The following is a 23,431-nucleotide window of genomic DNA, read 5'->3' as shown; positions in this document are numbered from 1 at the left end:
AAATGCTTGGCTACTTTGGGAAGGCAAGTACTTAGCCATTTTTAAGAGTTTTTGAGCAAGTTGAATAGAAGGCGGCAATCCGACTATTCGAGAGTCGGTTTGCGAAAAAGGGCTGGAAGCCGTGTTGAGCTATGTTTTAAGCGAGTCCTTAGCCATTTTTCATGCGAACACCCATTCTACCTTACTTCTGCCCACCGTACAGTCGCTCTGCGAGCTGCGGCTTCTGACAGGAGACGGTTTAGGTGTTACACACTACTTGTCCGGCTGCAGGAAGCATTTCACAGTGCAAGGCGGCAAGTCCCCGGGCCGACTTGTCGAGCCCGGTGCCAAGCGGCATAACGAAGAGTAACATACTTGTAGGCATGATTTTTATCATACAGACAAAGGAGGGAAATCCCTAAGATCGTCTCGGGGGGCCCGAAGTCTTGGTACTTTAATACAAAAGGTAGCATGGTACATACTGCATCAACTATAAAATCTTCGGAGGAGATTTGTATTCCATGGCCGCTCTGTCTCCTTGCCGGAGTCGTCCCTCTTGCGTGCTCGGGGCTTCTGAGCGTCGATCAGGTAGTAGGAGTCGTTGCCGAGCACCTTGCTGATGATGAAAGGGCCTTCCTAAGGCGCGGACAACTTGTGCTGGCCGGCTGTTCGCTGGATCAGCCGAAGCACAAGGTCGCCTTCTTGGAATGATCTTGGCTTGACCTTCCTGTTGTGGTATCGGCGCAGGCTCTGCTGGTAGATGCTGGACCGGCTGAGTGCCAACAGCCGGCCCTCTTCCAGCAGATCGACGCCGTCTTGTCGTGCTTCTTCTGCTTCCTCCTCGGTGTACATGGTGACTCGTGGGGAGTCGAACTCTATGTCCGTTGGGATGACGGCTTCGGCACCGTAGACGAGGAAGAAAGGGGTGAAGCCGGTTGACTTGTTTGGAGTCGTGCGCAGACTCCAGAGGACGGCTGGTAGCTCGTCGAGCCAGTAGCCAGCCGAGCGCTCCAGAGGCTCGATCAGCCGGGGTTTGATGCCGGACAGGATGAGGCCGTTTGCTCGCTTCACCTGGCTGTTTGGCTGTGGATGGGCGATGGACGCTAGGTCTAGTCGGATGCCCTGTGTTGCGTAAAAACGGGCCAAGCCGCCTTTGGCAAAATTTGTGCCGTTGTCGATGATGATGTTGTGTGGTATGCCGTACCGAATTGTGATATCGGAGATGAAAGTCACGGCAGTCGGACCGTTCAGCTTCTTGATTGGCTTCGCTTCTATCCACTTGGTGAACTTGTCCACTGCGACAAGTAAGTGAGTTAAGCCACCTCGTGCTGTCTTGAATGGTCCCACCATGTCTAGACCCCAAACTGTGAAAGGACAGGCAATGGGGATGGTCTTGAGTGCAGAAGCCGGCTGGTGCGGCTTGGAGCTGAACTTCTGGCACCCTTTGCATTTTGGACCAACTCCTTGGCCTCTTCTAAGGCAGTCGGCCAGAAGAAACTGTGTCGAAAGGCTTTGGCGACGAGTGCTCTTGAAGCCGCATGGTGGCCGCACTCGCCTTGATGGATGTCTTTGAGAATTGCTTGGCCTTGCTCTGGCTCTACGCAGCACTGGTAGACACCAGTGACGCTGCGCCTGACCAGCTCTCTGTTGATTATGGTGTAGGCTACCGCTTGGCGTTGTATTTGCCGAGCTGAGGTCTCATCAGTCGGCAGCTCTTTGCTCACCAGGAATTTGAGGATGGGCTGGGCCCATGAGGGTACTGCTATTTCTTCGACTGCCAGAAATGCGACTTGGATGAGGGCGGTTGGGCTGGGAGGCGGCGGGTTGGAGTCAACTACCGCTTGCTGGGTTAATGAAGTCCCCAGGCCGACTAGCGCAGCCCTTGGGTCAAGTTCTGGAGTCTTCGAGTCCGCCGCCGCAGTCCTCAGGCCGGGTTCGACTGTGGCGGCTTTGGAGCCATCTGCCAAAATCCCCGTACCGTCTGCCGGGGCTCTGGAGTCGGATCCGACATCTTCGGGAGGAGCCGGCACAAAGATGGAGTCTGATTCTGGTGAAGGCTTGACAGACGGCTTGAGGAGGTGTTGAAGGGCGATGCCGGATGGTATTGCTTGGCGGGTAGAGCCGATTCGTGCCAAGGCGTCTGCTTGGTCGTTGTCGTTTCTTGGCACATGGAGGAACTCGCACCCTTCGAAATACCCGCTGAGTTGCTGCACGAGGAAACAGTAACTCGCCATGTTTGCATCTTTTGTGGCCCAGTCGCCAGATGGCTGCTGGACCACTAAGTCCGAGTCGCCATAACACAAGATCCGGCGGATGCCAAGTTCTTTGGAAAGCCAGAGCCCGTGAATGAGCGCCTCGTACTCGGCGACGTTGTTGGAGGCAGCAAAATGGATTTGCAGTGCATATTTGAGCTTGTCGCCTTTAGGAGAGGTTAGGACGACGCCGGCTCCCAAGCTGGTGCGCATCTTGGAGCCGTCGAAATGCATCCGCCAATGGGTGGAGTCAGGCGCTGGAGGTAGGTACTGGGTCTCGGCCCAGTCGACGAGGAAGTCGGCCAGTGCTTGTGACTTGATAACGGTGCGGGGCTGGTAGTGGATGGTGTAGGGAGCCAGCTCTATGGCCCACTTGGCCACTCGGCCAGAAGCATCTCGGCTACCAATGATCTCGGCAAGCGGGGCCGTGCAGACCATCGTGATTGGATGCTCTTGAAAGTAAGGCTTCAATTTCTTGGCAGTAAAGTGTACGCCATAGCACATCTTCTGGTAGTGGGGGTAGTTCTGCTTGGAGGTCGACAGTACTTCGCTCAGGTAATATACCGGTCTCTGGATAGGTAGTGCCTTGCCTTCCTCCTTGCGTTCCACTACAATGACCGTGCTGACTACCCGGTTGGTGGCGGCGATGTACAGGAGCATAGGTTCCTTGGGAGTCGGAGCCGCCAGGACGGGTGGAGTAGTCAGCATCTTCTTCAACTAGAGAAAAGCTTCGCCCGCCTTATGGTTCCACTCGAAAAAAGTGGTCTTCTTCATGAGTTGGTATAAGGGGAGAGCTTTCTCGCCCAGCCGACTGATGAATCGGCTGATGGACGCCAAGCAGCCGGTGAACTTTTGCACATCCAGCAGTCGGCTGGGTACCTCCATTCTCTCAATGGCGTTGATCTTTACAGGGTTGCATTCTATGCCGCGTTCAGAGACTAGGAAGCCAAGGAGCTGGCCGGCTGGTACTCCGAAGACACACTTCTCGGGATTGAGCTTGATCTGGAATCGGTGCATGTTCTCAAAGGTCTCCTTGAGGTCTTCCAGCAGTGTTCCACGCTTTTCCGTTTTCACCACCACGTCTTCCACATAGACATGGGCGTTCCTGCCGAGCTGCTTGAGGAGGCACTTCTGCATGCAACGTTGAAAGGTGGCGCCGGCATTCCTTAAGCCGAACGTCATGGTGAGGTAGCAGAAGGCTCCAAACGGCGTGATGAAGGTAGTCCTCAGTTTGTCAGCCGGGTTCAGCTTGATCTGGTGATATCTTGAGTATGCATCCAAAAAACTCAACAACTCGCATCCGGCTGTGGAGTCTATCACCTGATCGATTCTTGGTAGAGCAAACGGGTCCTTGGGGCAGGCCTTGTTGAGGCTCGTGTAGTCAATACACATTCACCACTGCTTGTTCTTCTTCAGTACCAGGACCGGATTTGCTAGCCATTCTGGAAAGAACACTTCCATAATGAAGCCGGCTGCTAGGAGTCGGGCTATCTCTTCTCCGACAACTCTTCTCTTCTCTTCTGATAGGCGGCGCAAGGGCTGCCTGACTGGCTTTGCATCAGATCGGACATGTAACTTGTGCTTGGTGAATTCCGTCGGTACACCTGGCATGTCTTTGGGGGACCATGCGAAGATGTCCCGATTGTCACGGAGGAAATCGACGAGCTCGCCTTCCTATTTGCTGTCGAGGTTTGCACCTACGATAGCGTACCTCTCTGGGTGCTCCGGATCCAAGGGTATCTTCTTTGTCTCTTTGGCTGGTTTGAACGAACCTTCAGCCTCCGACTCCTTCGGGTTGGGTGATACCTCTGGCTGCTTGCCAGCCATCGCCACAACTCGCTCAAGGAGCCGCTTCTCGGCCGTGATTACCAGGGACTCGGCCAGCCGACTGCTCTCAGCCGCGCAGGCAGACGACCTCCGGTAGTCGCCGACCACAGTCAGAATTCCCCTGGAACTGGGCATCTTCATCTTGAGGTAGGCGTAGTGGGGGACCGCCATGAACTTGGCCAAGGCGGGTCGGCCGAGTAGCGCATGGTATGGGCTCTCGAGGTCCACCACCTCAAACCAAACAGACTCTCGGCGGAAGTGATCTTTGTCTCCAAAGAGGACGTCCATCAGGATCTTGCTGATTGGTGAGCAGGAAAGCCCAGGAACAATGCCGTGGAACACAGTCCGGCTGTGCTGAAGCTGTCTTTGCTTGATTCCTAACTTCTCCATGGTGTCCTTATACATGATATTGATGCTGCTGCCTCCGTCTATCATAACCCGTGAGAAACGCGCGGCTCGTCTATCCGTAGCAAAGGTGGCGTCCAAGACCAAGGCATAGGAGCCCGGACTTGACATCACCTCTGGGTGGTCAGCCCTGCTCCAGCTGATGGGCTTCTCAGACCAGTGCATGAACTCTGGCGTCTCTGATGCTACCGCATTCACCTCTTGTCTCTGCAGCCGCCTGCTGCGTCGATCATCAGCCATACTGGTAAACACCACGTAGGCTCCGTGTTCTTCAGGGTATTCGTCTTGTACTGCGCCGACTGGCCTGACAACTGGCTGCTGGGGTGGAGGCGGTTGCCCAGCAGGCGAGGGAGGCAGGAGGCCGTCTCCCTTGGCGATCCTGGTGAGCCAGTGGCACTTCCGGGTGGTGTGATTCGACGGCTTCGCGCCGCTATGGAACTTGCAAGGTCCATCCAGAGTCTGCTCGTAGGAGAAGGCCGGCAACCAGTTTGGCTTGCCGCCTTTCTATCGCTTGGGCGGAGGCTGCCCATCTGGCTGCTGGGCTTCAACGGTCGCGACCTACCGGCTGCTGGAAGCCTGTGGGGCCTTGCGCTTGTGGTCACCCTGCTGTTGTCGCTGGTTGGCGTCTCCCGCCGGAGTTCTTGGAGCTTGAGGGGCCACTTTGCCAGTTGTGCTGATTTGAATCTCCGCCTTCATGGAGGAGTCGGCCGTGGCGTACTTGTCCGCTATGATCAGTAGCTCGTCGAGGGTTTCTGGCTCGTCATAGAGGAGCTTGTGCTTGAGGAGGGTGCCTTCTCTGCACCCGGCTGTGAAGTACTCGATGGCCTGCACCTCGTGCACTCCCTCGCAGGAGTTCCGAAGCTCGGCCCAACGTGTGAGGTAATCGCGAGTCGACTCGTCGGGGCCTTGTACGCACAAGGAGAGCTGACGAGGCTTGGGAGGACGCTTGTACATGCTGGTGAAGTTGCGGACGAACGCTTCGGTGAAGTCGACCCAGCTGTTGATGCTGCGGGGCTTCAGGCTGTTCAGCCATGTTCGGGCCGTGCCCTGGAGCATGAGCGGAATGTACTTTACGGCGACACGCTTGTTGCCGTTTGCTATGCTGACAACCGTGGAGTAGTCGACTAGCCAGTCTTCTGGCTTCACGGAGCCGGTATACTTGGGCGTGTCTCTTGGGAGCGTGAACCCTATGGGAAAGGGCTCGTCTCGAATGCGGGGCCCGAAACAAGGCGGACCCAACTCGTCTTCTTCTTCCAGCGCTAGGGATCGGTGAAGTCGGTCGATCCGGTGGCGGGCATCATTCTCTCCAACTCCCTCTCACCGGCCAAGGCGGTCGCCGAGAGTCGGATGGTCAATAGGCGTCGGGGAGACTCGCCTTTCCTTGCGAGGAGGGGGAGGCGGACAGTCGTCCCGTTGTTCCACTGCTCTCGGGCAGCCGTCTCGGTCGCACTTTATGGTAATGCGAGTCCGACTGTGGCTGATAGACGGATCCTTGTCTCTTCTTCCTCGGGCGCCGCCAGTCGGCGTCAGAGACGTCGCGCCTTGATCTCGGCGAAGGTCGTCGTTTTGCCGCTGCGGCACCTCCGTGCGGCAGTCGGCCTTGTTCTGCGCGGCAGCCGCGTCGAGGAGCCGCTGGACTCGCTCCATCATCAGGCGGCGTTCTTCGCCCTCGAAATTGTCCAGCTCGTCCGCCGCTGCCTGGGCGGCTCGGATGTTCTCCGCTGGTGTAGCGTACACAGGGCGGCTTGCCCCAAACAGGTTGGCGATGGCTACGCCGCGCTGCTGGACCGCGCCAAGGCGGCTGGGCCCCACCGGGGCCGGCGAGCCGCCGACGGCGCGATCCATCTCCCGCCGGTAGGCTTCTGACAAGCGTCTCATGCTGGCCAGCTTCTTCGCGCCTTCAACGAGCTGAAGGCGGCGCGCCTCCAACGTCTCCGCGTGAGCGTCTTCCGGAATGGGCGCAGTTAGGTCTTGTAGCGCCGCGCCGAGTGAGTCGTGCGCTCCTCCGCCGGGGAGCTCGTCATGATTGATGACGAGCACCTCGGTGATGGTGCTTCCGTCGCTCTCCGCGCGAGGGAGAGGTTTGTCTTAGACCACCACATTAGTGGGGAACGCGTCGAGCGACGCGGTGTCGGAGTCGACCAGCATCGGGTCGGTGGAGCCTACAGACTCCAAGTCTACGACAGGCTTGCCGGAAACATGGAGTTGATCGAGGAGGCCCGCGAGGAGGCTCTCGGAGCCGCCCGTGCCTACGTTGGATGCAGGTTCGTCAGAGAGGCGAACCTCGCTGACAAGTTCGGCCAGGCAGCTGGCTACGCAGGCGATCTCAACACCGTGCAGCGCGTCGGTGCAAACTCCGTCTGGCGTGCCTGGCTGGCTGCGCTCGCCAGGGAGGAAAAGGGTTCCCGTCCAGAACAGGTCTCCGGACGGTGGTGCACCAGGCCCCACGGTGGGCACCAAATGTCGGGGGTTAGGTGCGACATATGCCAACGGATGGCTTATCATGGTGGGGGCGAGTAGAACGTCGCCGGTGCCTGGAAACGGGATGAGGCGAAGACATGCACGCCGGCGAATCTTACCCAGCTTCAGGGCTCTCCGGGGAGATAATACCCCTACTACTGCTCTGCGGGGTCCCCGCATGATCACTATGGCCAAGTGTTTACATGATTGCTCCTTAAGCTGTTTTCTGGAGGTAGGAGAAGGCAAGGCTAGCTCTCTCCCTCCTATATGATCTGGTCTAGAGCTAATGGGTTCCCACCCTTTGCAAGGGTGCCCTGGGAGGTTTATATAGGCCTACCCCCGAGGGGTACAATGGTAATCCGGCTGGACGCGGGCCCAGCCGTCAGCACCTCTGGCCTCCGTCTTCCCCGCCGACTGCTGGGGCCTGCCGACTGGTGGGCCCCGCCGACTGGCCTGGTACGGAGCCGACAGGCCGCGTCCGCCGCGGGCGGGTCTTGCTGGCTGCTGATTACTGTAGCCGTGCTTCTGATGACGCGGGCTTGATCATGGGGTCGTGGCAACAGCCCCGCCGCCTGGCGGGCAATCACTATTGCCACTTTCCATCACATCTTGATTAATGGTGCGTGGGCCCCGGGGGAGGGCTCGGCTGACTCCCCGGGGCCGGCTCCCGACGGGTCCGACTGGTGGTCCTCTTGCCGTCTCCTGGGGTCTCACTGACTGGTGGGACCCGCTGCCTCTGGGCCGTACAGACAAGCCATCGTGGGTGCAGGATTCGGTCCTGTTGTGCTGATGTCAGGGCCGGCATGGCAACAGTGCCACGCCGCACGGAGATCTTCCGGGGTACGGCGTGCTGTGGCCATGCCTGCCCTTGGTAAGGGGCGGGAGTGGGCTTTACTATAGCCACTCCCCTGCCCCGTCCCACTTGATGAGGTCATGGGGTTTGTTGGAGTCACATGCCGACTCCCCAAAGCCAGCTTCTCTGGAAGTCGCCAGTCAGGAGTCGGCTTTCCCTGAAGTCATCCCTGGGACTCGACCGTGAGTGGTCAGTCGGCCATCTTGCCGTCGACTTCTCGAAGGCGGCTCTTCGTCCTGGGGTCTTGAGGGGCGCAGCCTGCCCCGATGTCTTGAAAGGTTCTGGGGCTCGGGTTGGCCTACCCGTGGCCCATTACTTCGACAACCGGCAAGATCGATGTGACTTGGAATTGGGGTCCTAACAAGTGTGCTGAAAGATTCAATATTTTTCGTGCCCCTTGTGAACTTTGCAATGAACATGGTCATTTAAAGCTCCAATGCTATTTGTTTCATGATCAAGTCGTGTCCAAACATTGTGATAATTTGATTACCCTTGAGCATCATAAAGAGCTTAGCCTTCTTTTGGGTTATGAAGAAATGAAACATATAACTGAGGGTATTCCAAAGTTCAATCTTGATTGAGTTCTTGATTTTGATCTAGAGAAAATTTATATGTATTGTGCGATGAATTGCATTGATAATCCTTATATTGCCTACTTCATAAAGAAAAGAAAACAATTAGAAGATGAAGAGAATACTAATGAAAGGGAATAGACTTCCCAATATCCTCCTATTATTTCTTATGATGAATCAGGTAATGTTGAGGATATCACTACTGGGCGTAAACCGGCCTATCTGGGCCGGGTTAACTTCTTCAGTAGTTAACTATGTTGAAACCCAAGAAGGCAGATGAGGGCTCAAGGCCCACAGTCGGTTCAAGGCCTGTAGCCGTAAACCGCCGTTGGTATATAACTTGTATTGTAAGTTAGGAATAAGTAGAGACCAAACCGGACACATCTATGAGCCGGTATTGGGAATCTGTGAATCGACGGGCGTCACCCGTGTATATAAGGGGACGACCCAGCGGCGGTTCAGGACAACAGACAACAACTCGAGACATAGGCGAAGCTTGTTTGCTCCCTAGTCATTGAAACCCCATCAATCCCATCACAACTAGACGTAGGCTTTTACCTTCATCGAAGGGGCCGAACTAGTATAAACTCTCTTGCATCCCTGTGTCCGATTTAACCCGTTCAAGCTAACCCGTCGCAATGGCTCCATGACTAAGTCCTTTCTCTAGGACATCTGTCGTGACAAAACCACGACAGTTGGCGCCCACCGTGGGGCTATCGCACGATGGTTTCAAGTTCTTGGAGGGCCGCTTTGAAGGACTTGAGGGCTACGCTGTGGGCCGGATGACTAAGAGTCGTCGCGGCAAGCTCTACATCGATGATGCAGGCTGGGGCCCCGAGGCCGGCTCAGTTGAGTACGGGTACCGGGTCCCCTTTGGTGGCATACATGTTTTCATCGGCAAGATCAGTGAACCAGGCCCTGAGCCGGACATCTGCACCGACCTCGTCGAAACGGCTCAGCATGCACGGTCCGCCCGGGTTAAACTGGCCGTGAAGCGTGCCTTCGTGGGAGTCATCCATGGAGGAAGTTATGAGGATGGATCAGAATCTCGCGGCGAGACCGTCGTTTATTTCGGCGATGAGTCATCAACCGGAGAAATCGAATCTCTATATTAGCTACAAGATGGCCGGATTGGGGGCTGTTCCGATGGCGACAGTATTCCGGACCCCTCTGATCTACCCAACCGAGTTGGAATATTCATGGATGGCACACAAGCAGCGCTTCATTCTTTGACCGCTGCGCCAATAACCTCCGGTTCAGCAGCGGCAACAGCTGCCGGGGCAGGAAGCTCTGCATGCCCGCCGGCTCAAGTTCTATCAGATCTATTTGATGCATTGGCTGTGCTTATGGCAGAAGCTAATCCGGCGAATCAGGAAGTCCACAACATGGAGATTGCGAAGGTGAAGGAACAGATCACCCAGGCCAAGGTGGACCTGGCAGCTGAGAGTGCCAGGATGACCACGCAGCGGGCCGCTTTAGACGCACAAGCCTACAGGCTCATGTTGGACCAGAACGCGTCGCATGAAGCCATGAAGAGGAAGTACCGATCCCGTTTGCCTTTGGTTTTCGAGGCCAGAGACCTTTTCAACACCCCAGGAGCAGGAACCAGTAATCCGCTGGAGAAAACCGGACGGAAGCTCCGGGGACCGGTGCACCGGTTCAGCCCCGTCCGATGAATCCGCCTCGTCAAAACACTGTTATACCTCAGGCTGCTTCAGCACCTCCGGGTCACTACTCCAACCCAATGGACAATCTCGTTGCCGCTGCTGCACGGTTGGAGGCCATTCAATTGAAGGTGACTCACCGCAGGCGGTAGAGACACGACGGGTCAAAGAGCTTCTTAGTAAAAGCTTTGGACCAACAGGAAGCATACTCATACAGCCGCGACCGGATCCACTCGACCCCTCGCCCAAGCCGGAGCTATAGCAGGCGTATGGATGAACCAGCAGTGTCAAGTAATGAACGACGTGGAGCACCCCGTGGCAACAACCCGGTGGGTGGTGCTGATAACGCTCAGGAAGTGGTGGACCGGGCCCGAGCGCGCAGGGAGGCCGAGTTAGCCGCACAGTATCACGCTTGGCAGCTTACGCCGGTTCGTCCAACTATTTCGGTCGAACCCGGTGTTACTTCTAGCTCTTTGGGGGTGCCTTGCCTTGTCCCCACTTTACGCAATGTGCGCCTGCCCAAGGATTTCAAGGGCCCACACAAGGTACCAAATTACACGGCGGATCAACCCCCAGAGACATGGGTGGAGAGCTATGAGATGGCCATGGAGATGCTTGATGTAGATGATGCGGCATGTGCGAAGTACTTCACCATGATGCTTGAAGGAACGGCCCGCACTTGGTTAAAAATCTTACCGGCCAATTCTATCAGTTCATGGGCCCAATTACGAGCCCGGTTTATCAGTAATTTCAAGGATACATGTAAGCAACCCATGTCGATAGTAGACTTAGCTGCCTGTGTCCAGGAGGAAGGAGAATCGACGACTCATTGGGTGCGCCAGGTCTAACAAGTGTTGCATTCATCAGACTGCATCAACGCTGACACCGCAGTCTTAACCCTAGAAGGCAACTGCCGGTTTGGGCCCCTAAAGCTGAAGTTGGGATGGATGAAGCGCCATTGCACTGACATGGGGACCCTCATGGCCGCTTTGGTAAAGTATGCTGATTCTGATAGCACCAAGGATCCCGAATCTGATGATGACAAGGCAGGGAAGGGAAAGAGGAACAACAACTCCAAAGGTCAGCAGCATCACTTGGCAGGCAATGGTGGTGGAGGCAAACGTAAAACGGATGGTAACATGGACTTTGTGGCTAATACCAACACGCAGGACAAGGGCCAGCAACATAAGGGTAAACCGCAAAATCACAGTGGGGCACCCAACCCTAACCCGGACCGCCTAAATTATCTACTGAGCCAGCCCTGTCCAAGACATGGGACGAAGGAGATGCCAGCAAACCACCTTTGGAAGGATTGCTTTATTATGCAGGAGTTCAAGAATTCTAATGCTTTCCGGTATGATCACGGCTCCGGCGGTGGCTCAGGATCCGGGCCGGGTTACGATGGAGGAAATTCCGGTTCATGATTTAATGGTAATCCGGGCGGACATAATAATCAAAATAATCAGAACAACCAGGGTGGTTATAACCAGCAGTAGCAACAGTCAGGTTACCAAAGCAACCCAAAGCAATTGAATAGTGGGCAGTACCATGTCTTCACCACTAGCTTGGACAAGCGAGACCGGAAGGTTCAGAGGCGGGCAGTCAACTCTGTTGAACCGGCCGTGCCCCATTATCTACGCTGGTCTGAACAGCCAATCATATGGAGCAGAGAGGATCACCCTCCCTAGGTTGATAATCCGGGTCAGTTGGCTCTGGTGGTGGCGCCTCAGGTGGGAGGTTACAAGTTCACCAAAGTGCTTATGGATGGAGGGAGCAGCATTAATATCTTGTACTATGAGACCTTCCGTCGTATGGGACTAATACATAAAAATTCTCAAACCATCTAATATGGTGTTCCACGGTGTGGTACCTGGCAAGTCAGCATATCCTGTTGGTAAGATAGCTCTGGAAGTGGCCTTTGGAGATGATCATGATTCCAGGTAGGAAACATTGACGTTTGAAGTGGTGAAATCCAAAGTCCATATCACGCCCTGTTTGGGCGACCGGCCTACGCCAAGTTTATGGCACAGCCCTGTTATGCGTATTTGCAGCTCAAGATGCCGGGTCACAAGGGGACAATAACGGTTCACGGAAGTCGTAAAATTGCTTTGGAGTGCGAGGAAGGAGATGCGGCCTACACAGAGTCGGTTTGTGCCACCGAGGAGCTGAAGTATTATAAGGAAAATGTTGATCCGGCGGACATGACTCCATTAAAGAAGCCAACTACAGAGCATGATTCGGCCCTGAAGTTCAAATCGGCAGCAGAAACTAAGCTTGTTGACTTCGTACCTGGAGATTCGTCCAAGCAGTTCAGCATCAGTGCCAACTTGGATCCGAAATAGGAAAGCGCGCTCATCGAGTTCATCCGTGAGAATCGGGACATTTTTGCATGGAATCCCTCTGACATGCCAGGTGTACCGAGGCAACTCGCTGAGCACACCCTTAATGTGGATCCTAAATACAAACCGGTGAAACAGTTCCTCCGCTGGTTTAACAAAGAAAGATGCAAGGCGATTGGAGAAGAGGTATCCAGGCTCTTAGCAGCTGGTTTTATTGTTGAAGTTTTTCACCCTGAGTGGCTTGCCAATCCGGTGCTAGTCCTTAAGAAAAACGGCACCTGGCGCATGTGTGTGGATTACACAGATCTTAATAAGGCTTGTCTAGCAGATCCTTTTGCCCTCCCCCGTATTGATCAAATTATTGATGCTACGGCGGGTTGTGAGCGTTTAAGTTTTTTGGATGCATATTCTGGCTATCATCAGATCAAAATGGCAGTTAAGGACCAGGAGAAGACGGCATTCATAACTCCCTTTGGAGCCTTCTGCTATGTGTCTATGCCCTTTGGGCTCAAGAGTGCCCAGGCAACTTATCAACGGTGTGTGCAAAATTGTCTTCACAAGCAGATTGGCCGTAATGTACATGCTTACGTGGATGATATCGTGGTTAAGTCCAGGGAGAAGGAGACTCTGGTTGACGATTTGAAGGAAACCTTTGATAACCTTAGGACGTACAAGATGATGCTTAATCCGGACAAGTGTGTCTTTGGTGTACCGGCGGGCAAGTTATTGGGTTTTCTGGTGTCCAACATGGGAATTGAGGCTAATCCAGAGAAGATCACAACCATCACCTCCCTGGCTAAACCGAAGTGTATCAATGATGTTCAACGCCTGACAGGCCAGATTTCCGCGTTAAGCCGGTTTATCAGCCGCCTTGGTGAGAAGGCAATCCCTTTGTATCAGATGTTGAAGAAAACGGATCAGTTCGTCTGGAGTTCCGCTGCTGATGAAGCATTTGAGGACTTAAAGCGACAATTGGCCAATCCGCCTGTGCTCGCCGCTCCCATTGACAAGGAGCCATTACTGCTATATGTTGCTGCTAATGCTTGTGCAGTCAGCGTGGCTATTGTGGTGGAGTGAAAGGAGGCAGGTAAGGAGCATCCGGTTCAACGTCCGGTCTATTATATCAGCGAGGTACTCATTGAGTCCAAGCAAAGGTATCCGCATTGGAAGAAGCTGGTGTACGGAGTTTTTATGGCAAGCCGGAAGCTTAAGCAATACTTCCAAGGGCACCCAATTACGGTGGTCAGTTCTGCTCCTTTGGGGGATATCATCCAGAACTGGGAAGCGACTGGCCGGATTGCCAAGTGGGCTATAGAGCTTGGGCCGCACAGATTGAAGTATGCGCCTCGGACGGCGGTTAAGTCTCAAGCACTTGTTGATTTCATCAATGATTGGACAGAAATGCAAGCACCTGAAGGAAAGCCGGATCACACATATTGGACCATCCATTTTGACGGATCCAGGCAATTGGAAGGCTCGGGGGCTGGAGTCGTATTAACTTCCCCACGAGGTGATAAGTTTTGTTACATTCTCCGCTTAATGTTCCCTTGTACTAACAATGCAGCTGAGTATGAAGCCTTGCTCCATGGTCTCCGGATGGCTAAGGAGATGAACCTAAGTCGATTTAAGTGCTTCGGTGACTCGGACCTCGTGGCTCAACAAGTATCTGGCACTTGGGACTTCAAGGACCCACTCATGGCAGCATATCGTCATGAGGTGGATATTGTTGCAGGTCAGTTTAAAGGCTATCAGGTGGACCACATGGACCGACCGAAGAATGAAGCGGCAGACGCTTTAAGTCGGCTGGGCTCTCAGTGCAAACCGGTCCCGCCCAATGTTTTTCTGGATGTGCTGCACAACCCGTCGGTCAAGCTCCCTGGTGAAGCGGATTTGGCTATTCCTGATCCGGAGGCTCAATTGGTGGCAGCTCTTCATGTCATTCCATATTGGACGCTCCCTTACCTGGCGTACATGAACCGGGGTGAGTTACCAGAGGATGAGACTCTGGCCCGACGGATAGTCCGGCGGTCCAAGTCCATGACTATTGTCAATGGCGAGTTGCATCATTGTAGTGTATCAGGGGCATTTCAACGCTGTGTGTCTCCTGAAGAAGGCTGTGAAATTTTGCGTGAGATCCACGAAGGAGATTGTGGTCACCATGCCGGTTCAAAATCTTTGGTAGCTAAAGCGTTTCGTCATGGCTTCTATTGGTTAACTGCTCATGCTGATGCGGAGGATCTGATCAGACGATGTGACGGTTGCCAAAAGTTTTCAAGACGTGCTCATGTGCCGGCTCAAGAATTGAGAATGATTCCAATTACTTGGCCGTTTGCGACTTGGGGGCTGGATATGGTTGGGCCTTTCAAAAGGTCCAAAGATAAGAAGACCCACCTCCTGGTGGCGGTTGATAAGTTTACAAAGTGGGTGGAGGCAAAACCTGTTAGCAAGTGTGATGCGGCCACGGCAGTTTAGTTCATCAAAAAAGTGATTTTCCAGTTTGGCTTTACACACAGTATCATCACAGATAATGGTACCAATTTGTCCAAAGGTGCCATGAAGGAGTTCTGCGAACGGGAGCACATCCGGCTTGACGTTTCATCAGTGGCACACCCACAGTCCAATGGTCAAGAAGAAAGGGCTAATCAAGAGATCTTGAAAGGCATCAAGCCCCGACTTATGGTTCCTTTGCAGAGAACACCGGGTTGTTGGGTAGAAGAGTTACCACCTGTGTTATGGAGCATCAATACTACACCCAACAGATCAACAAGATACACACCGTTCTTCATGGTTTACGGAGTGGAGGCGGTTCTCCCCTGTGATATCCGTCATGATTCACCTCGTGTGGCGGCTTATGTTGAAGCGGACAATGAGATAGCACGGCAAGACGCTTTGGACCTGTTGGATGAAGAACGTGACATAGCAGCCGCCCGCTCGGCGATTTACCAATAGGATCTTCGTCGTTATCACAGTCGCCGAGTCAGAACCAGAACCTTTCAGGAAGGAGATTTGGTGCTTCGGCTCATCCAAGATCACACTGATATGCATAAGCTATCCCCACTTTGGGAGGGACCTTTCGTGGTCAGCAAGAATCTGCACAACGGTTCATACTATCTGATTGATATTCGAGAGCATAAAGACTCACGTACATCAGAGGAGGAGACCAACAGGCCATGGAACATAGCTCATCTTCGGCCTTACTATACCTGAGCCATTGGCTCTACTTATGTACATATTATGATAATGTATATATTATGATTAAATATAATAAACTAGAGCCTCAGCTAAAGCGGGGTATCTGTTCTTTTACATCATGTGTGGTTACACAGAGTTGTTCTAAAGCGGCCTCCGGTTTACCCCTTGAGTTAGCTTTTCAAAGCATCATGTTATATCACTTGGGGGCTTAGTCGTGTCCGAACCAATGCAACACCTCTTGATAGACGAAAGCCACCAGATCACTTGGGGACTTGGTCACGTCTGAACCAGTCACGCCTCTTGATCGGCCTAAGGCCACAGAATCACTTGGGGGCTTGGTCGAACCTGAACCATTGCCATGCCTCTTGATCGACATAAATGCCACGGTTTCATTTGGGGACCTGGCTGACTTGAACCGTAGCTACACCTATCGGGAGCTTGGTCGTGTCCGACCATGGTAACGCCATCTGATCAGCTCAAATAAGCCTCTTTTTGCAAACGTTTTTATCATTGCCTTTGCTTCACAATTTTCTTTGATAGATATTTCTTTCTTTTTGTTGCGTTTTTTAACACCGACAAAATTTTAAAACCGGTTCACACTGTCAATTGACGGAACACGGTTCATTTTTAATCCAGAGACTATTTGCCCGGTTTGATTTTTTGTTAACATCCTATTACGGAGTAATACGATGCTTTATTATAACCCGGCACGGTTTACATGGTAAACCGGCATTATATATATACAGGAGCTGCTATCTACTCCAACAGTGTGGGTTTATGAAACCCCCGTTTCAAGATTGGCTAAGCCAACTTCATGCCCAACGATGGCAGGTATCATGTATCTCAAAGATTTGATCATATGTTTACATTTCAGATATTTTGATTTCACATATGCAGACATCATACTCCGCTTGACGGTACAACCGCGGTGGCACTTTAAGATTTTTATATTGCAGAAAATACTTTGGAAAGTTCATCACCCAAAGGAAGAACAAGTTGCAGTAATTGTGCACAAAGGCATATCAAAATCAAGAGTATCGGCTAGCCTATTACAAGGCAACATGGTGCCCAAAACAAGATCATTGTTTTTTCAAAGGAGAATCAGTTTAAACCGGCTTCCGGTTCAAGCTTGGTCACCAGCCTGGCCTGATGGTTGTGGGTCATCCCGCGCCGCTTCAACTTCAGTTTCTCTACCCAGCGGCTGGAAATCAACTGTTGTCCAGTCGATTCCCATTAATGCTTGAAAGACAGCTTCATCATGGATCAGCAACGACGGTTCAATATCGGGAGCGTAAGTATGCTTACGGATTGGAGGGATAAGATTTTCCGCTTCATGAATTGGTGCAGCTACTCGCTTGTTTTGATTGTCATATTGGGCTTGATAATGAGACAAGTCTGCTTCTTCAGCCAATTGACAAGCTAGCGGACGCACCTCCCGGTTTATTGCTCGCAGATCCGCTTCACTAAACTCTGACCCATCTTCCTTCAAGCTGGGATAGCCCTGAGCCGCTTCAATAGGATCAAAATCCGACACCCAAGCTTTTGCCCGGATTAAGGCATTGATCGCACCGGTTCGAGCAGCAGATTTCTTCAGCTCTTCAACCCGGGCAGGAAGCACCGACAGTTTCTGCAGAGTGTCCTGAATCAAAGTGGGCGCCGGCTTGTTGTGGGATGCAGTACAGATGATCCGCTGTGCACCAGTGTACAGTTGTTCGATCAACGTATAGGCGGCTTTCAATTTCTTCCGCACATCTGACCCCAAATGACCAATGCGTGTCCCTGAAATATCACAAAGGGTTAACAAACCGGCAGCTCTGTAAGACGGCAGAATCAATTCAGAAATCAAACCGGCTTACCAAAGATAGCAGCGGTCATGGCATGCACGTGCCGCTTTATGCTGGTCAGTTCATCCACCACCTGTTTTAGTGCAGCCTCGGCGTCTTCTGCTCGTTTGGTTAAAGCGGATTTTTCAGTAGCCCAATCCGCCCGCTCCTTCTTGAAATCCTTCTTAAGCTGTTCCATGATGCTTAAGGCGCTGGTCAACTCCTCTTTTGCTTTTGAGGTTTTAGTCTGTTGGGACTTCAGATTTTCTTGGAGATCGGCGATTTGGGTCTCTTTTGTCTTCAGCTCAGCCTGCATACAGACAGTTATATGATTCAGCAAGCAGTGCAAGAATTGAAGCACCAACCACATAACAAGTTATGCACTTGGCGCTTGGGGGCTAATGCCGATTTGATCTTCATATTTCACTTGATTATAAAGTCCCAGGCTCAATACAAGTATTCAACTTGGCACTTGGGGGCTAATGGCTATTTGTTCAAATAAGTTCTGATGCGGCGATATTAATTACTTAAAGTCCTGGTTTAACTACACTAAGTTGAACCGGCCCTTGGGGGCTACATCAGCGAATTTCGAGGCATTAAGATTTATATTAGTAAGTCCCGGTTTGAAAGAAGATTACAAACCGGTCCTTGGGGGCTAGGCGAGTCAGCAAGAATTGAAGCATACAAGCAGGAAAGAGCATATGGAAGTTACCTCATATTTATCTTTCATCATGTTAACCAGGCCGGCTTCATAGTCACGACTGGTATACAGCCGGTTCAGATAGCCGGAATGGATGTCTTGGGTGTTCAGAGCAGCGTAAGTCACTAGATCAACATTCCACTTGCCCTTGCCAAAGGCAGCAAATTCTTCCTTGCCAGTATGTTTAGACAAAGCGACAGGATTGCTTGGCTCTGTATGGACAATGCCAGTAATAACAACTTCATCATCCTTGGCGTCGCCGGTTTGCATTGGGGCCGTCAGTTTATTAGTAGACTTGGATGGACTGGTGGATTTCTCAATCCGGATGGGGCTTCTGGGCTGGTCAACAGGACCGGAGGTATCAACATGTCTCTCTTCAGTAATAAAATCGTCATCTTGTGGTGGTGGGTCGTTTGGCACATCCTCACGGATGGCCGCTTCAGGGTTGAGTACTCTGTCCAGTTCAGGAATAACATCTTCTGCAGCCGCTTTATCTAGGCGAGCCTTCTTGCTTGGCTTAGGCTTGGCCCTGAAAGGAGTAACAAAGGTCAGTACAGTATATGCTACAAAGTAATACACCAGAAGCATTATGGTAAGTATGGCTTACCCAAGCACCGTTTTGAGCGGCGGCAGCTGGGTAGCTGATGACTCGCCAGATGATGAATGGGAAGTGACCTGATAATCAGAGTCAGATGGATTAAGAGGTTGATGAAAACAGCCCATTTTAGGACAAGCACTGACAGGCAAATTAGAGACCTCTGAATGGCGTTTCCAAACCAGACTATTCGGTAAACCGGCGGAGGTAACTACCTGGCCACTATATCGGGTCGTGCGGCGAGCTTCGTGCTGTTGGGTCTTCATAAGAAATTTGGGATTCAAGTAAGCAAGAGGATGAGAAAATTTAACCTTCCGGTTTGCCTTACGGATTTTTAGTGAAGGCAAGGGATCTGAATCGGAGGAAAGAATAATTACCTCTGCAACATCAGCATGACTGGCTTCGGCATCATCCTGACAAATATCATCATCAATAAGGCGGGTGAAAAATAAGCCAAGTGAATCACGTTCTACCTCAAGGTCCGGGTTACCCACATCGTCATCAGCGGCCGGATTAGAGGATGCAGTGGTTCTTTTCCTGTGGGTAGTCTTCTTCACAGCTTTAGTCTTTTGCCAGATTGATCTTTCCGGTTTGTCTGGTTTTTCTGGTTTCTCCTGCGGCAGTTTCTTGCTCCAAAATGGATCATTGCCCTATTTAAACAGGCATTGATATTAAGCAATGACCAGATATATCAATAACAGGTTCAGAAAAAAAGAACAATCAAACTCTTACAGCTGGCGGTTTGTTGGTGGCACAGAAGGGAAGCAGGCCGGTTCGAGCACAGACGTGTTCCGGTTCATTCAGCATTTTATTCACAGCCTCTGTGATTTCTTCGTCGGTAAGCTGGATGTTAGCATGTCGCAATGGGTCATCAACACTGCCAGTATACTCGCACATCAAACCGGGGCGCTGACTAAGGGGCAGTATGCTCCACGATATCCAACAGCGAGCGAGATCAACTCCTGTTAAACCATTGGCCATGAAGGCTCTGAGTTTGGACAGTTGAGGAGCGTATTTGCTTCTCTCCTTGGTAGTCAACCTTTGCGGAAAGGGGTGTGTATTGCTAAGCCGCTTCGGACGAAAGCCAGGAAAAGGATTTTCACCAGCAGGGGAGGTGTCTCTGCAATAGAACCATGTTTGATTCCACTCTTTGGGGTGGCTGTGCAGCTTGGCGTGAGGGTATGTGACCTCTTTCCTCTTCTGAATCGCCACACCGCCCAATTCAGTATTGGAACCATCAGGAAACTCAGTACGGCGGTTTAGATGGAAACAGTCTCTGAACAACTCCACTGTGGGCTCCTCTTGAAAAAACACCTCACAGAGCACTTGGAAGTGACACATGTTTGTAACAGAGTTGGGACCATTGTCTTGTGGGTGGAGTTGAAAATCGGCTAAAACGTCCCGATAAAATTTAGAACTGGGCGGCTTAAAGCCCCGGGCTAAGTGATCTACGAAAACGACGACCTCTCCTTCTTGAGGTTTGGGTGGGCATTATTTGCCAGGAGCTCTCCAATGGATGGTGTTTTTGCTGCCTAAAGCGCCGATCAGGACTAAATTATTCAGTTGAGTCTCTGTGACGCGAGAAGGAACCCAGTTGCACTCATATACTTGCTTGGCCATGATGAAATCTACAAGATAGGTAATTCCGGTTCAAGAATGCATTTATTAAAGTGCACTGGTATGTACAATGTTAAACCGGAGACAGCTCTATCTAAACCGGAGTTTTATGAAGCAACAACATCTGGTGGTTCAACAAGGGGACTAATGGTATATACCGGTTTGGCAATTTTTCTACAAAGTTAAACCGCCGGATCTAAGCATTGAAACCGTTGAGATTGCGGATAGATAAGTGTACAGAAACAGATTTCACAAGATTTCTCTACAGCGACGGATCTGAAGCAAGTTCAGAAAAGAAGGAAAATATTCAAGGTTCAAAAAAGAACAGTACCGAATCAATGGGTAGAGATACATGTAGATCTATGGTCTTGAGGCATATAAGTAAAGGCGGATGCTAAGAACTACCGCTACACAGAGCAAAGGTTCACAGGTTCATCTAGGATCTATCATATGAGTACGAAGCGGACGATGAACACTGAAGAACTTGGAAACCCTAGAACGGATCTACAGAGGAAAAGGTGAAGAACTCACCGGAGCCGAGGAAGAAACAGAAGGTCGCCGCGATGCTCTGGTACAATCAGGGTGATGCAGCGGCCAAGGTTGGAGCAGAAGTCGTCGACGGCGGCGGAGCTCCGAAGCTGGACGACGCGGGGAAGACGAAGCAGAAGGGCACGAAGGGGAAAAAGAAATGACCCTTCAGTCTTATTTATAAGGCAAGGGGCATGTGTCAGGCGCGAAAATCAAGGAACCATGGGTCTGGAAACGGAGCTGTCGCCTCGATTGTCGCAGACCTATTAAACAAAAAAGGTATCATGGATAAGTTTCTTTATAATAGGTGACGTCACGCCGGTTTACAACGACCAGAGAAGATGACGTCACGGCAATTCAACAAACTACAAGAAGGTGTTGAAGATGAAGATTTTTGCTAAGGATTGACATGAACCTGTTCAAATCAATCTCGGGCCTAATGTTGAGGATATCACTACTGGGCATAAACCGGCCTATCTGGACCGGGTTAACTTCTTCAGTAGTTAACTATGTTGAAACCCAAGAAGGCAGATGAGGGCTCAAGGCCCATAGTCGGTTCAAGGCCTGTAGCCGTAAACCGGCGTTGGTATGTAACTTGTATTGTAAGTTAGGAATAAGTAGAGACCAAACCGGACACATCTATGAGCCGGTATTGGGAATCTGTGAACCAACGGGCGTCACCCGTGTATATAAGGGGACGACCCGCCGGCGGTTCAGGACAACAAACAACAACTCGAGACATAGGCGAAGCTTGTTTGCTCCCTAGTCATCGAAACCCCATCAATCCCATCACAACTAGACGTAGGCTTTTACCTTCATCGAAGGGGCCGAACTAGTATAAACTCTCTTGCGTCCCTGTGTCCGATTTAACCCCTTCAAGCTAACCCATCGCGATGGCTCCACGACTAAGTCCTTTCTCTAGGACATCTGCCATGACAAAACCACGACAGGTAACAAGGAGGAGCCTCCTATTCAACCAATCTCATTAATAAGGAGCTCCAAAAAGAGGATTGAACCCACACATGATGTGGTGAAGAAGAAGAAAAGAAAAAGGAAGAGAGGTAAAAAGGTATCTCTCCCAAATAAAGTTGCTCCTATTACTATTGTGCCTCATGAAAATATAATTGTGGAAGATAATGATACTTCTTATGATCTTGAAAATCTTTTTGGCACTTGCTTGGAAGAATATAATAATTGCTATACTATTGGTGCTATCCATGCTATTAATGATGAGAGTGATTATGCTTATGATACGAAAAGGCCCAAGCTTGGGGAAGCTATGTTCGATGAGTATGACATATTTGAGAATATATTTGCTGCAATTAATTTTTGTCCAAAGCTTGGGGATGCTACGTTTAATGATGATATTTTTAGCCTTCCATGTTTAGATATGCAAAGTGATTATGATGAGAACAAAGTTGCTACTTATGATGATTATTGTGATGAAACTTATGCTATAAAAAGTAGTGATTATATTTATAAAACTTGTCATGATTATGGTTACCCCTTCTCTGAACATTACTCTCTTAATGTGGAAACAATTTATAGTATCCAAGTCTCTTATGATACTCCCACTATTATTCATGAGAAGAATTTTGCTTGTGTGGAGAGTAGTAAAATTTCTATGCTTATAGATCAGGAAAAGAATGCTTTAGGTGCTGGTTATATTGTTGAATTCATTCATTATGCTACTGAAAATTATTATGAGGGAGGAATATATGCTTGTAGGAATTGCAATAATATCAAGTTTCCTCTCTATGTGCTTAAAGTTTTGAAGTTATGCTTGTTTTACCTTCCTATGCTAATTGATTATTGTTTCCACAAGTTGTTTGCTCACAAAATCCCTATTCATAGGAAGCATGTTAGACTTAAATGTGCTAGTCATACTCTTCATGATGCTCTCTTTATGTTTCAATTCTTATCCTTTATGTGAGCATCGTTGAAATCATCATGCCTAGCTAGGGGCGTTAAACGATAGCGCTTGTTGGGAGGCAACCCAATTTTATTTTTTTTCATTGCTTTTTGTTACTGTTTAGTAATAAATAATTCATCTAGCCTCTGTTTAGATGTGGTTTTATGCTTTTAATTAGTGTTTGTGCCAAGTAGAACCTTTGGGAAGACTTGGGGGAAGTCTTGTTGATCATGCTGTAAAAAAGAGAAACTTTAGCGCTCACGAGAACTGCTACCATTTTTATTTGGAGAGTGCTATTTAGTTAATTATTTTTGTAGATGATTAATAGATAAATTCTTCAGGTCCAGCTATTTATTTGATAATTTTATGTGTTCTATAAGTATACGTTTGATCCATATTACTACAGCCTGTTCTGTTTTTGACAGATTCTGTTTTCGATGTGTTGTTTGCTTATTTTGATGAATCTATGAGTAGTATCGGACGGTATGAACCATAGAGAAGTTGGAATACAGAAGATATTACACCAATATGAATTTAGAATGAGTTCATTACAGTACCTTATGATGGTGATTTGCTTTCTTATACTAACGGAGCTTACGAGTTTTCTACTTTAAGTTTTGTGTTGTGAAGTTTTCAAGTTTTGGGTAAGGATTTGATGGACTATGGAATAAGGAGTGGAAAGAGCCTAAGATTGGGGATGCCCAAGGCACCCC

The sequence above is a fragment of the Triticum urartu genome, chromosome 2 (assembly GCF_003073215.2).
Source record: "Triticum urartu cultivar G1812 chromosome 2, Tu2.1, whole genome shotgun sequence".
NCBI lineage: Eukaryota > Viridiplantae > Streptophyta > Magnoliopsida > Poales > Poaceae > Triticum > Triticum urartu.
The sequence above is the reverse complement of the archived record's forward strand: the minus strand, read 5'-3'. Positions refer to the sequence as shown.